Below are 14,158 nucleotides of genomic sequence, written 5' to 3'. Positions count from 1 at the left end.
TATCTGTCCACGGGAGTTGTGTGTGTGTGGTGGGGTGAAATTAAAGCGAATATGTTTCCACCGCAGGAATTAATTCAGTGCAACAAATACTGACGGACACCTACAGTTTGCTTGTCTGTCTCCCCTGTGAGACTGAAGTCTCAGAGGGCTGAAAACTCATCTAACTGATCTCAGTCTTTCTGGGCCGTTGCCACAGCACCTGGTACAGACTGAGGATGAAGACTGGGGCAGGCATGGAAGCTCTACACCCTGCCGGGAGAAAAGAAAATGAAACAAAATAACAACAAAAAAATCCCTAAGGTTCCTGGACCATTTGGCCCAGGAAGGGGCTGGCTGCTGTCAAGATATTGAGGAAAGATGCAAAGCAAGGGCAAGGTTCCTCCATGCCTGGAAGTCTGCCCAGAGGCAGCGAGGTTCAGGAGGGACAAGGACACCTGAGCATGGTCCAAGGGGAGGAAGAGCATGTGACAGCCAGGGTGGAGAAGCAGGAGAGTCTAGAGTGTCCCAGTGCAGGAGGGCAGGGCTCCTTCAGGGTAGGGTCAGCGGGCCGCCGTGGGGCCGGCAAACGCAAAGAATGTGAAGTGGGAGAAGGGGGTCTGGCTGTCTTAGCCAATTTCCTGTCCCCAGGACAAATTAGCGGACACCTGCAATTTAAAAGAGGTTTATTTTGGCTCCTGGTCCCGGTCCCTGGCCTGTGGCTCCAAGGCAGAAATAGGATGGCAGAGGGGCCTGGGGGAGGACAGCTGCTCACCTTATGGCCATCAGGAAGTAGAGAGAGAGAGAAAGGAAGAGTCAGGGACAAGAGTGCACCCCTCCAGGTCACATCCCAGTGACCTCTCCAGCTAGGCCCCACCTCCTTACAGCACAGTTGGCTACGAATATGGACGAATTCACTGACACACACAGCACCCTGTGATCCAGTCTCCTTCCACACCCATGAGCCTTTGGGGAACATTTCATATCTAAACCATAGCACAGTCACTCCGCAGAGGCGGCCCATGTCTGTCACCAGCTGTCTCTAAGTAAAGACACCATCTCAGTAATAGGTGGCACCTCATTGCCTCAGCCATCATTTGAAGACCTTCAAGGCCAAAACAGGTTTCTCCACCAAGAGGAAATTCCATCTTAAGACTGCAGCACCTAACCTGCTTCTGTTTCCAGCTTGCTGGCCTCACCTATTAATTTCAGACTTAATTCCAGCCTGTGCCGCTAGGATCCCAGGATGCCTGACAAGCTTGGACTTGCCAGACCCTATGGGGTGGAAGCCAGTCCCTTAAAATCAGTTATACATTTAACTATTACCCTCATATCGCTAGCTGAAACCCTAGCTGATATGAAGCTCAAGTGCCACTTTTAAAGGTACAGATGTTAGATGAGGGGGAGATATAGGATTATAGCCCAATGGTAAAGTACTTGCCTAGTAGGCACAAGGCCCTGGATTCAATCCCAGCAATGAACAAAACAAAACAAGCTCGGATCTTGCTTAGATGCCACAGGTGTGGAGTTCCTGCCATAGCCAATGCTGCCATTTGGGCTGCAAATTTTTGTCTTGTGAGAGAGGGAGATTAGAAGAAACACTAGATCTGGTTCTGCTTTTAGGGATACCACAGTGCTCCTGAATTTCCCATATTCTAAGGCATTTCTGTAAACAGCAATGGGAGTTGCTTCCAGATGCAGAAAATGAAGCTTGTAACTGAAGAGCTTATAAAATGGGTTTCCCCTCCTCTGACATCAAGCAGTATTGTTATGATCACCCAAGTCCCCAAACACAGCTCGGTTACACCCAAAATCTTCAAGTATAATTATGCATCAAAACACAACAGAACTATTTTGTATTTTCAAACAGATATGTCATCCAAACAGATTTTTATCATTTCAGTTTTATAGCTACTTTGAGGCTTTTATGGTGCCTTTTTACTGAAGAGTTCAAAATGTGTGACTGACATTATAATATTAATTTGTCATTCAGCAGAGTCAGCTTCAGTGAGCATGTATCTGCCTTGCACCAGGTGCTGTGAGATGTATACGGAATCAGAACAACAGCCCAGCTTTCTAAACTGCAGGGACTCATTCTGGAGAGCTGAGTTTTCCATCACTGTGCATATATTTATTGTGTATTGGCTGTGCACCGCACCAGGCTCTAGGTAAATGGGGAACAAAGAGATGCTCAAACATGGTTCCTTCCTGCAAAGGATGGATAACAATATAGATAAAGAAAGATTAGCAATGTTTACCCTTACAGTTAGATGTTCTCTCCTGATATTTTATTTAGGAACATTAAAAAAGCCTTTATGGTGAAGGCCATCCTTGAGGTGGGTCTTAACACACTTGCAATGGGGCTCTAACGAGTAAGTCTCAAGCTGGGCGGTGGAACCAGAGGAGGCCCATGCATGGCTGTCCTACACACACCTGCACCACTTTCCCACGGGTGAACAAGCAGCCCCAGGGGACAGTCATGTGTGTACGGCTCATGGCTGAAGCCAGCGGGGACATGTTAAACTGGGAGTGGGTGGCTGTCCATTGCCCAGGACAGTAGCAGGGAAGGAGCAGGAATGGACAGAGGCATACAGTAGTTTATTCTGGGAGTAGGAGCTTCTTGAGTAAAGCCAGGAAGTGAGAGGGACCTTCCTCCTGGGAGACTGAACATAAGGTTCCCAGGCAGGTGACCCCGCACCTGGAGGAGCATCTGTTATTATCATTTGTCCAGCAAGGATGACACCTCCAAGGTGAAGAGATAGTGATAAAAATGAAGGGACCCGAGAAGCGAGAGATTAACCAAGTTCCACATTTGGAAGAGCCATGAACCCAACTAAGGAGTGAAATTTTAGCAAGTAGCAAATGGAGAGTAACTTCAGCCCAGGTGCCTTGGTTTTCTAACGACGCCTTTAAAGAGGAAAGCCACTGAACTCTATTGCATGTGGTATCTATATACAAAGGAGTGTTACTCTGCCATAGAGAAAGATAAACTTGCATTAGTTGTAGGAAAATGGATGCACCTTGAGACCATAATGTTAGGTGCAATGAGTCAGGTACACAAGCTTAATACCACATGGTCTCTCTTACATGTGAAATCCAAAAGTAAATTAAAACACAAAAGATAGATAATAGGAAACAAGAAGACATACTTTCTTTTTTTCAAATGGGAAGGGGATCGAGAGATGTAAGAAGGAGAAAGGGGGAAAGGGCTTTAAAAACTGAGATGTGCTATGTACAGTACATGTAACAACGACATCACAAGAAAACAAAAATCTAGAAAAAATACAGTCCCACATTTCTTGTAACTATTATGAATTTAGCTGGAAACAACGAAAACGCTAGGAAATGAAATACAGAAAAATACAAAAGCATTAGATACCACAATCAGGTGGACTTAACCAAAGAATCCAAAGTTGGCTTAATGTACAAAAGTCAATTTAAGTAATATGCTGTATAAATAGAATGAAAGGATAAAAACCACATGATTATGTCAATAGACACAGTAAAAGCATATGAGAAATTCCATGTCCTTTCCTGATAAAAACATCCAAAAAATTAGGAAGAAAAGGAAACTATTTGGACCTGGTAAAAGACATCTGTGAAAAACCACAGCTACCATCATATTTACAGTATAAGACTGAATGCTTTTCCCAAACAATCAGGAGAAACACAAGGATGACTGTTCTACTTCTTAACCTCGTGCTAGAGATGCTTGCCACTACAATCAGACAATAAAAAGTAATAGAACTTACTGGGCTTGGAAAGGAAGAAATAAAAGAATTTCTATCAGCAGATGACTTAGTGTTACTGCTAGAAAATCTCCAAAGAATCCATTAGAAAACATACAGTAAAGAAATGAATTTAGCAAGTTGCAAGATAAAAGATCAATATACAAAAATCAGCTATATTTCTATGTGCTAGCAATGAATAATCTGAAAAATAAATGAGAACAATTTTACTTGTAACAACATCAAAATTAATGAAATACTTGGGGGAAATTTACTTCGCAGATGGGAGACTTGCATACTGAAAACCATAAAACAGTGCTGAAAATAATTAAACAAAAAAAATAGAGAAACCATCCAATGTGTATTGATTGGAAGATAATGTTAGATAATATGTTAAGATAATAATATACCTTAAAATAATCTATGTTTAGTGGAAAATGTACCACAATGTGCTCTCCCCCCATTTAAAAAAAAATAGAGAGGTTGACCCTAAAACTCAAACAAATAGCCAAAACTGTCTTGGAAAAGAAGAAGTTTAATGAGTCACAATTTCTGAATGTCTGATAATTAAGACAGTGTGGTGCTGGCATACGGACAGACATATAGATCACTGGAATAGAAGAGTCCAGAAATAAGTCCATAATCTACAGTCTAGGATACCCAACAATCCACATGTTTCCATTTGGAATGGTCTTCAGTATATGGTGGTGAGGCAACTGGACACATAAAACAAGACAGCAACTGTGCTCTACTCCTATCTCAAAAAATACTAAAATTATCTTGAAATGTATCACAGTCCTGAGTATGAGAACCCAAACTTTAAACTTTTAGAACGAAACACCAGAGGAAATCTTTATAACCTTGTGATAGGCAATGATATCCAAAACATGAGTGATAATAAGTTATAAATTTAACTACATTAAAATAATGTGCCACAGATAATATCACTAAGCAAGTTAAAAGACAATCCAGGAAAGGCAGAAACTACTTGCAAGTTATGCACTCGGTAATTGACTATATTCCTGTCCAAAAGATATACAAAATTCAACTGACTGCAATAAACGATGGAATTTAAAAATAGAAATTTAAATAGTTTTCAAAATATACATACAAATGGTCATTACATACATGGAAAGATACCATTATTCAAGACAGACGCATATAAAAACCACAATTATATACCACACCCACTGGGAAGGCTAAAAAATTAAAAAATAAAAATGAACGATAGCAAGTGTCGTAAAGGGTGTAGAGACACTGGATTGCTCATTCTGGTTGGATCATGAAGTAGTGTAGACACTTTGGGAAAGTTTGACAATTCTTCAAAAGGATAGTTGTCCTTCTTTTAGTTCTATACAAACTCTTGTACACAAATGCTCAGACCTGCCTTGTTCATGATAAGTAAAATAAATGTAGAAACAACCCAAATGACTACAAGCTGATAAATCGGTAAAAAAACATGGTATGTCCATACATTAGAACATTATTCAACGAAAAAGGAACGGTGTGCTAATATATGCTATATAAATGATTGTGAAAACATTATGCCAAGTGGAACAAATGAATCCCAAAGGCTCACACAGTGTCTAACTGCATTTATACTAACACCTAGAGTAGACAAATCTGTGGAGACAGAAAGAGGATGAGTCCAGGGCTTAGGAAGACAAGAACGGAGAATGAATGCAGATACAGGTTTCTTTTAAACTTAGATTTTGGTGATGATTGCACAATTATGCCCACATATGAAAATAAGTGAATTGCACTCCACAAGAATATCTTTATGGTATGTGAATTATAACTCAACAGAGATGTTGAAAACAAATAGCAAGTATGTAGTAAGCTACAGCAAGGGGCACGCACGTCACCATGGGATGCACGAGAAGGAGATTTCGGCAGCCCTGAAGAATAGACAGGATTCAGACAACGAAGACACAGGCCAGACAAGCTTCAATGGGCAAGGTAGCGCAAATTATTACATTTCTGTGACTGTATCTCTTTATCTAAGCAGATGTGCTAGTGAGGCCCAGTGGAAAGAGCATGTTTATTCTTATTCCCATTGTCTTTCTACGAGACTTAATAAGGTTTACTTCAATCAGAGCCTCAACTGACAGCATACCAGATTGTTAAAGACACCTGTCAGGGCACAACAACTCCAAGTCTGGCTTTCTCCTTCCAGTTTCTCTTCCTGGGTGATTTAAAACAATTCCAAGGGGAACTTTAAGAAGCAAAATAAAGTAGGCAAGAAGCATCCCCCCGAGAAGCAGCCGATTACTGACATCTGTAGTTTGTTCATTCTGTCGCGAAGTTGATGGAATCCAGGCTGACAAGAAGATTTACTGGATGTAGAAAATGGCTTTACTCTGCATTGAGTGTCCAAACCAGAAAAAGTGATGCGATCTGGATCTGTGTGGACTTTTCCTTCTCCCCTGAAACTGCAGGAGGCTGGGAATGTGGGCATGCAGCGGGTACCTGGCATCGTGAACAGCCCCACGGAATGGGTTTGCTTTGCTGTGAGCAGTGTCATTGTGGGCAAGCCAATGCCAAACCTCAGTGCCACCCACTACAATGGGCAGCACTTCCCAACTCCGGGGCTTCTGGGCAGGCTGACTAACACACTGCCTTACCAAGCATCTGTCAGGGTCTCCACTGCGCTGGGGCAATGGAAACACGAAGAATTTTTTAAAAAATGCTTTTTGATTGGAGAACTTCACATTCTAGTGTGAAAGCAGTTTCTAAAATATAATAATATATGAATCAGTTCTCAGACATTATTTTTGTTCTTCCTCCACATGAATTGTTCCTTGCCACACAAACGGTGTCATTTTAGTTTCAGAGGCTGCTGACCTATTTCAAAGCTATTAGCTGGTTCCCTAACAGAGTCATGTAAAAGCCCTTGCGACTGTGGACTAACCAGTCAAAACAGGTCTAATTTCCAGGCTCGGGAGCTGCACACAGGCCCTTATCTGAGAAGTGGCCCATTTCTTTAGTGCATCAGTATAACGAAGCATGAGATTTTGAACACAGAAGTCTTCACGGTGCATTAATTGTCCTCTTTGGTGAGCAATTTCAAACATGATTTACATACTGAAATAAACTCCTAGAAGTTGTGTATGAGCAGTAACTTCAACTTTTCACCTAGCAAAAGAATTGGGTAGAACAAGTCCATGAAAGTCATGCTGTCCAGGATCTGGCCCTCTCCTGAAAGTTGTTCACAATGAGTGGTCTCGATGTATTCCTAGTATGTTTTAATTGGAAAAGAAAGATCAGTGACACCTCACTGAGGTGTCAAGAGTCACTAATGGGCTGGATGACCTGTTAAATGTTCTTCTATCCTTGCTGATTTCTGTGAAGCAAAGCTAATATTACATTCATACAAAAGTCTCACAATTTTCAACATACAGATGAATATTCTTAGCAGGTATCTTCTCTCAACATCCTAGAGCTGATGCTATCACACTGTGGAAATAATTATGAGAAAAGAACAGTATCTGTCCATAAAAGCACAACCATTCACAGTGGGAAGCAAAAGAGCCAAGAAACAAGGCCCCTTCCTTGTTTTATCTCATCTCACATTTCTTAAAGAGAGTACTAATAAGGGATAAAAGCCTTTGAGAAAGTCATTAATACCATTTGAACTCCACAGGAGTATTACTTAAGGAGAAAGCTTGGAAATGATTTCCAAAGGTCCTTGAGACTCAAGACCTCAGGACACACTGTATGCCTTACACAAGCATAGATAAGGAGTCTTCTGTCCCTATAAAGGATCCATTTTTGACTTTTACAGTATATAAAATCTTATAACACCTGAAGGTATATTTATATACCTCAGAGCTATTATCCAGCTAATTGTAGTAAGATCTATCAGGGAGAGAAGTAACAGCCTAGCCCTCTGTTGCATGAATTCTAGCAATGCCTGGGCTATCCTGTCTATAAGGGTAATGTAGGAGGCTGATACTATCACATCTGCCTGACTTGCTCGTGTGATTTCTGTGCTTTCTCAGGGGCCTGCTCGGCGGCCTGCTGCATGCTTCATTCCTGTCCCACTCGCAGGCTCCCAGGAGCTTCTGGGCACGCACCACACCATTGCTCTGTTCTGTTTGCTCATCACTTGACACGGTGTCTGGCACAGAGTGGGAAATCAATAATGTTTGATGAATGTTTTGAAAGGGATAAATTAATGTTGAAATTAAATGTTTATTTTAGGCACTAGCAGTTGAGTTTGTGGATTGCTAAGTATGGACACCAGAGACTTATGGATCAGGATTGATGTTAGCTGCATTAGCAGACATGGCCACAGTGGTTTATTTCCGTTCCATAACAAGGACTCTGGGATAAGCAGACCAGAGTTTTTGCAGATGCATAAAGAAGATTCTTCTCTATGTTCCTGTGTCTGCGGTCCTGGTTACTAGATGGCTGTCCGTGACAGCTAAGCTCTATTATCAACCTGATGGACTTCCTAGTTGCCTAGGGGATTAGTAATGCACACTTGTAATTGTGTCTGGGTGGGCCGTGGAGATGCGACCTCAGGGTCTACATCTGGTCACTAGTCCCTATCTGGTGCTACTCTGCTGCCCTGGCTCCTGGATGGCAAATACCTCTACCCTTCCACCATGTCCATCTTCTATGCGTCTCAGCCAGTCAACCATGGACTGAATCTCCTGACGCCATGAGACAAAGTAACTCCTCTCCTTTACTGAAGCTGTCAGGAACTTGGTCCAACAACAGGAAAGCTGACCAATATACTATCCATCTTTGTGTGAACTGACCATAAACAAGGGGAAAAGGCAATTTGAAATAGGAGTGTCAGCTGTCTGTCCCCTTTAAGGAGGCTTCCAGAGTGCCCTGGGAAACTTCTGTGTAGATCTTAATGGCCCAAATTTTGTTCTACAGCCATCACTGACTATAAGCAAGTTTTGAGGAGGTGAGCAATTTTGTGTGGGCACTTTGTCTCTCAAATTCAGATTAGTGTCCTGTTAGAATTAGAACCCTCAGATATTCTTGCCTGTTAGCCCCTTTCTGAACTGAAGGCTATAGACACACAGCAATTACCAGTGACCACTGTGCCACCCATCCTAGAAGCACTGTGGCCCTCAGAGTACAGGGGTCTTCTGATGATGCTATTTGGATCCAATGCAGCATTCTATTAGTCTCTCCTCCCTGCCTTTCTTCTAAATCCTGCAATCATGCTCAGACTGTTGCCCTGGATTCCAGATCTAATGTCTGATCTTGACCACACACATCCACACTCCTTTTCTACCTGTTAATATTATCCCTTTTTGTCAAGAATCTACTCAGACGTTACCCACTTAGTGAAATTTTCCAACTTTCCTTGGTCAAAATGAGGAAGCATATTGTAGCACAAATGTCTCAAAGGCAAACCTTGAAGTCAAGGGCTATGTCTTCTTGCCTTTTCTGGTAATTCAGTGTCTGGCAAAACAGGGGCCCTCGATAAGCACCTTTTGCACTACTGTGATGCTCTTCTGATTCCTGGGGCATTTTCTTGTTTCTTGTCATTCACCGCCTGGCTCCTGTGCTGAGGTCCTCACACTGCTACTACAGCCTTCCACGAATGCCTATTAGGACACAGACAGATGTACAGCGCAGATACGAGCTGAACTGTTCTCTGTGTACCCTATTCCCATCTTAGCCACTGTCTGATGCTGGGAGAACTACTTATTTAGAGAGCCTTCCTGCAGGCTGATTGAGGGCTGAAGGCAACCCTCAAATGTTCTTTGCTTCCATCTCTTTTCTGAACCAAAGGCTATAAACACACAAAGATTACCGGATGTGACAGATGTCAACAAGAGACAAAACGCAGATATTACAATCTCAGTAATCAGAACAGACTGTGGCATCTCACATAGGATATAAAACTTGGTCCCCAAAGCAAATGCAACTTTTCTATATTTTTTTCCACTTGTAGATTTTTATCCCCCCCACAGAAGTTGTTTCCCCTGGTAGTAGGGTTATTTTTTAATGCAGGTGTCCTTGTAAATGAACTCTCTCATGCTTGCTTTCTAATGTTGCTCTCGGTTTAACAACAAAACACTGTCAATGTGTTGGCACCCTGCAAAAAATTTCAAGTTTCCCCTATGGCTTTCTTCATTAGAAAATATTTGCATACTGAATTCTTGGCAAAAGATTACAGCTTTTCTAATTTTGGAGTGCTCAGAGCCAAGCAAAGCAATGTGTGAATCAGCAGAAGTGACTTTCAATCTCGCATTTCTACCATTTATTGACTTTCTTAGAGATGACATCCAGATGCTGCTCCTCCCTTTCTGCTTTCAAGCTACCTCGTGTCCACAATACACTGTGCTGCTGTACTAGTTGGGTGATGTCCCTGTGCTGTGTCACAGCTCCTCCCAAGACGGGGCCAGGAGACGCTACTCTTGAGGTAGCTACACTAAGATGTCCCTCAGGTCCTCTTGAGATCACTTTGCTGTAATTCCTCCTGGAGATAGGAAGATGGTCCTTACCTCCTTCTCCTAAGAGGTCAGAGTAGGAAAACAATCTCCTGAGATGGAAGTTTCAGCCCAGGGAGAACCGTGGAGCTCTTCTGAAAGAACTCTCTCTCCTTTAATTCCTTCTCCATCCCTTCACAGCCTGCCTTCTGCTAAACTGGGAAATTAACCCACTTTGAGAACAAAAATACCAGACACCCAAATAAACAAATTACTTCTAATGATTTATTCATTAAAACAAAGCCATCTCCAGGAAACCTTGCTCAGTTCTTTCTGTTACCATTTATATGAAGTTTCATTCCCAGCTCTCTACATGCAATGCTGGGTGTTAACCAATTCTTCCTGAGGCAGGATTCCGAGAGCTCTCTGGGTCTAGGGTACCAGTTCTTAATAATTCTCAGTGTTCAGATCATTTCAGGGAACACAGTGGGGACACAGTGAATGTCTAATAAATAAATAAAGACAACATTTCCTGGAACATGCCTACACACAGGAGTGCATGTGTACAAACATGCGTGTGTATATTTAGCTATCCTTGGATTGATATCTTTGACAACAAAAAACGAGTACAATTCTGCATCTGCCAAAGAATGGCATATGTGGATATACTGTATCCAGACAGAGACCTAAAATGTTAATATGATGTTTTTAAATATATCTCTTAAGCTTCAAAACAGAGATCTAAAATGTAAGTGGGTGGCGGAAGTAGGAAAACCAATTGCCACAGAGCTGATTTCCAAGAGAGCAAAAATGTATGCGGAACATTTTCTGAATAGCAGAGCAGTCACACACCTGTTCCTCATGGGGAAAATGTGTGCTCCCTCTGTGGGGTGCCCTGTGGCTTCTCCGCATACCCAAATTGTGCCTAAGCGCTGTCCTTGTCAGACAGTGCCCTGGACTCAACTCTATCCACAGTCCCTGAGAATCAGAAGCATTTAGAAAAGATGAGAATTTTTAAAGTCGAGCAAAATAAACATAGGGATTCCGATAAACAGCAGGAAAACATGACTGATTTCTTATTTTCACAAAATAAAAACAATGCCATTTCTACTTTCCACTCTTTCCGTACAGTACAAATCGAGGTGTTTAACATATTTTGCAAGTTTCCCTTACACGATTAAAGAATGTTCAGTTCTTTTGACATTTAAATTATATTCCATGCTGCTTATGTAATGATGTGTCACTCTTTGCATTTAACTGTGGCTGTGCAAGTTGCACCAAGTCCTTTGCTTTCCTCTTCTTTGTTTTTAAGCCAAGGAGGCTTTGCCTAGCTTCTCCAGTCACGGGCCCACCGAGGCCGGGTCCTCAGGAGCACAGCCTTCCTGGATCTGAAAGACTGCCACTGAGTTGGGGGTGAGTGGCAGGCAGAAGAAATGATGCAGTGACAAACCGCGATTGTACCCTTCTCTTCACGATAACCAGGAGAGGACAGTTCCAAAGGAGCGTCACAGAGAGCCTTCAAGAGAAGGAATTTGCTTTCCAAGGCCTTACTGCTCTATTGTATACTGATTCATTTGTATACTGATGTATTCATTTACCGCCATTTTCCCAAAGCAAGCCTGAGCTGGATTTGCTTGGAATCTGCTCAGGAATCAGCCTACTGTCTTATGTCAAATGTAGGAGGGTGGCTGCCATCATCTCAGGGCAAACATCATTTCCTAAGTGTTTCGTCCAGAAGCAGAGTGCCCGTGCCCCGTACCGAGATGACGGGACGCATGGAGAGAAGCCTCCCTTTCAAGCCACATCCACCTTCCTCTGGGTGGAGCCACAGGGACAGCTGATGTCCACATCTGGATCATACTGTGTCCGGCAGGAACAACGACTTCAGCGGCTGTTGTGAACAACATCCCTGTGATCCCAAGGGAAGATGCAATGGACAGAAGGATCCCTAGAATTTTCAGATATGCCACATTAAATAACAAAGGGGAATTTACAGATACCATTAAAGCTACAGCCGTTAAGATACGAAGATGACCTTAGATTATCCAAGTGGGCTCAGCCCAATTCCAAAAGCGACCAAAACCAGAAAATTCTCCCCCTCTGGCAGAAGACACACGCCATGGAAGGGGAAGACAGGGAAATGCAAAGTCACACAAGCATGCACCTTGGTCCTTCGAACTCAGATAGACAAGGTGACAAGGAAAGCGCCCGATGTAAAGAAGCAGAGAGAGGCTGTCTTTTGGTAAGAAAACAAGGACTCAGCCCCACAGGCCCAAGGAACTGAACTCCACCCGCAATGTATATGAACATGAAAGCAATTTCATCCTAAGATGCCAGAGAGAAAGGAAGGCAAACCAAAACCTTGAGTCTAACTCAAGAGACACCCAGTGAAGGACCCCACTTGATCCATGTTCTAATTGGACTTTTCTCCCCTCCAGTACCAGGGACTCAGCTCAAGCCTTCGCACTCAACTACATTCTTATTTTTCTTTTTGGAGACAGGGTCTCTCTTACGTTGTTAAGTTGCTTGGGGTGGTGTTGAATTTGTGAACCTCGTCCCTCAGTCTTCCCACTCACGAGACTTCTGATCTGGAGAATCATGAAAGAGGAAGTCGGTGTTGCCCTGAGCCATTTACTTCGTGTTAGGGTTATGTCGGCCACAGAAAGAGAGTGACAGATCACCTGACCCAACCTGCCCTCCTGATACACTTTTGCAATGTGGTTTAATAAAGAAGAAAGTCAGTAATGGGAAGAAAGGGGCTAAAGGTGTAGGGAAGGTGGGACGGGTAGGGGAAGGGTAATAAGGGGAAAGAAAAAATGTGAGATAATGAAAAGACGGAAATAAAGTGTCTGTAGATGAGGAGGGGAGGAGGGGATGAAGGGAGGGACAAGGGGAAAAAATGAGAACCAAGACCTATCATGTAGAGGTACAAGATCCCAATGATGAATGTAACTGTACTGTATCCCTAAAATGCACCAATAAACTCAATTAAAGCTGAAAAAAAGAAGAAAGTCAGTAAGTTTTTATGGTGGACAGAGTCTCCATGTCATGGGAAAAATCAAGGTACCCTTTTACTTTTTGAGGGTTCTGTGTTACAAGGGCCTCCCACAATGGATCGAGAGGTTCTCACTTTGGTTTGTGGGGAATAAAAGTCCTAAAGAGGAATTCCCCTCTGTGGGAAAGTCTGGCTTGGTGATTTGAGTCTAAGGATGTGTAGAAATGCACAAATGGAAGGTACCTGGACAAACGGACCGTTTTAGTTTTCTCCAACTGAACAAATGCTTGTGAATCTCTGTATTAGTAAACTGTGCCCATGTGATGCAGAAGTAGTGGTCTCCGAATCAAGAATAGTGACCGCTCCAGTACACAGCAAATCCTTGAGCAAAGATTCCACAAATATCTGTTGCCTAGATAGAAGCATGAAAGGATGAATATGAACTATTGACTGTGTCTAAAACCTAGCTTTTCTTTTGTTCATTCTCTCATGAGGATGAAGCATGGGCCCTGAGCCTATTTTCAAGATCCATTTCCTTTCATCTCCATCAGATCAGAACAAGTCCACCCTATCTGCCCAGCAGTCTAGTCCTCACCGAATTCAGGTTGCTTGAATTAGCAATTTTTCAGCTCTTACGCTCTTGATTTGATTGCGTTACTGATTGCTTTGTTTCTAGTTTAAGATAATCTCTCCCACAGAAGAAACTAGACAGAAATTGACATATGGTTGCTACAGCTAAGCAAACCTGGTTTGTTGCTTAATATACACATATAAGTTAACCTCATGGTGTTTTGGCTGCCTCCCCTGCAATGTGGAGGTAATAAGAGTTTACTACACTTTTTTATTGGGTTGATGTGGGGATTATATTCCTTTACATGTGTGAAATACTTAAATTGGTTCCTGGCACAAACTGAGTGCTCACTAAATATTAGCTACATATTTGATCTCCTAGCATAGCTCCCATCAGTGACTAGAAGATATTAGATATTTAGTAAATAATTGTTAAACCTTGGTTATTAAGTAGAGAAGGGAAAGGTGATAAAAGAGACACAAACTTT

General features: G+C 42.4%; 1 protein-coding gene across 2 annotated transcripts in view; it reads right to left on the bottom strand.

The window, feature by feature from the left end:
• Pde4b (phosphodiesterase 4B) overlaps positions 1-14,158 on the bottom strand; it is a 495,360-nt gene that overhangs the window by 187,509 nt on the left and 293,693 nt on the right. The window lies entirely within an intron of this gene.

Source organism: Fukomys damarensis, unplaced genomic scaffold, assembly GCF_012274545.1.
Source record: "Fukomys damarensis isolate Sample0158 unplaced genomic scaffold, DMR_v1.0_HiC HiC_scaffold_33, whole genome shotgun sequence".
Lineage (NCBI taxonomy): Eukaryota > Metazoa > Chordata > Mammalia > Rodentia > Bathyergidae > Fukomys > Fukomys damarensis.
The sequence above is the reverse complement of the archived record's forward strand: the minus strand, read 5'-3'. Positions and strand labels throughout refer to the sequence as shown.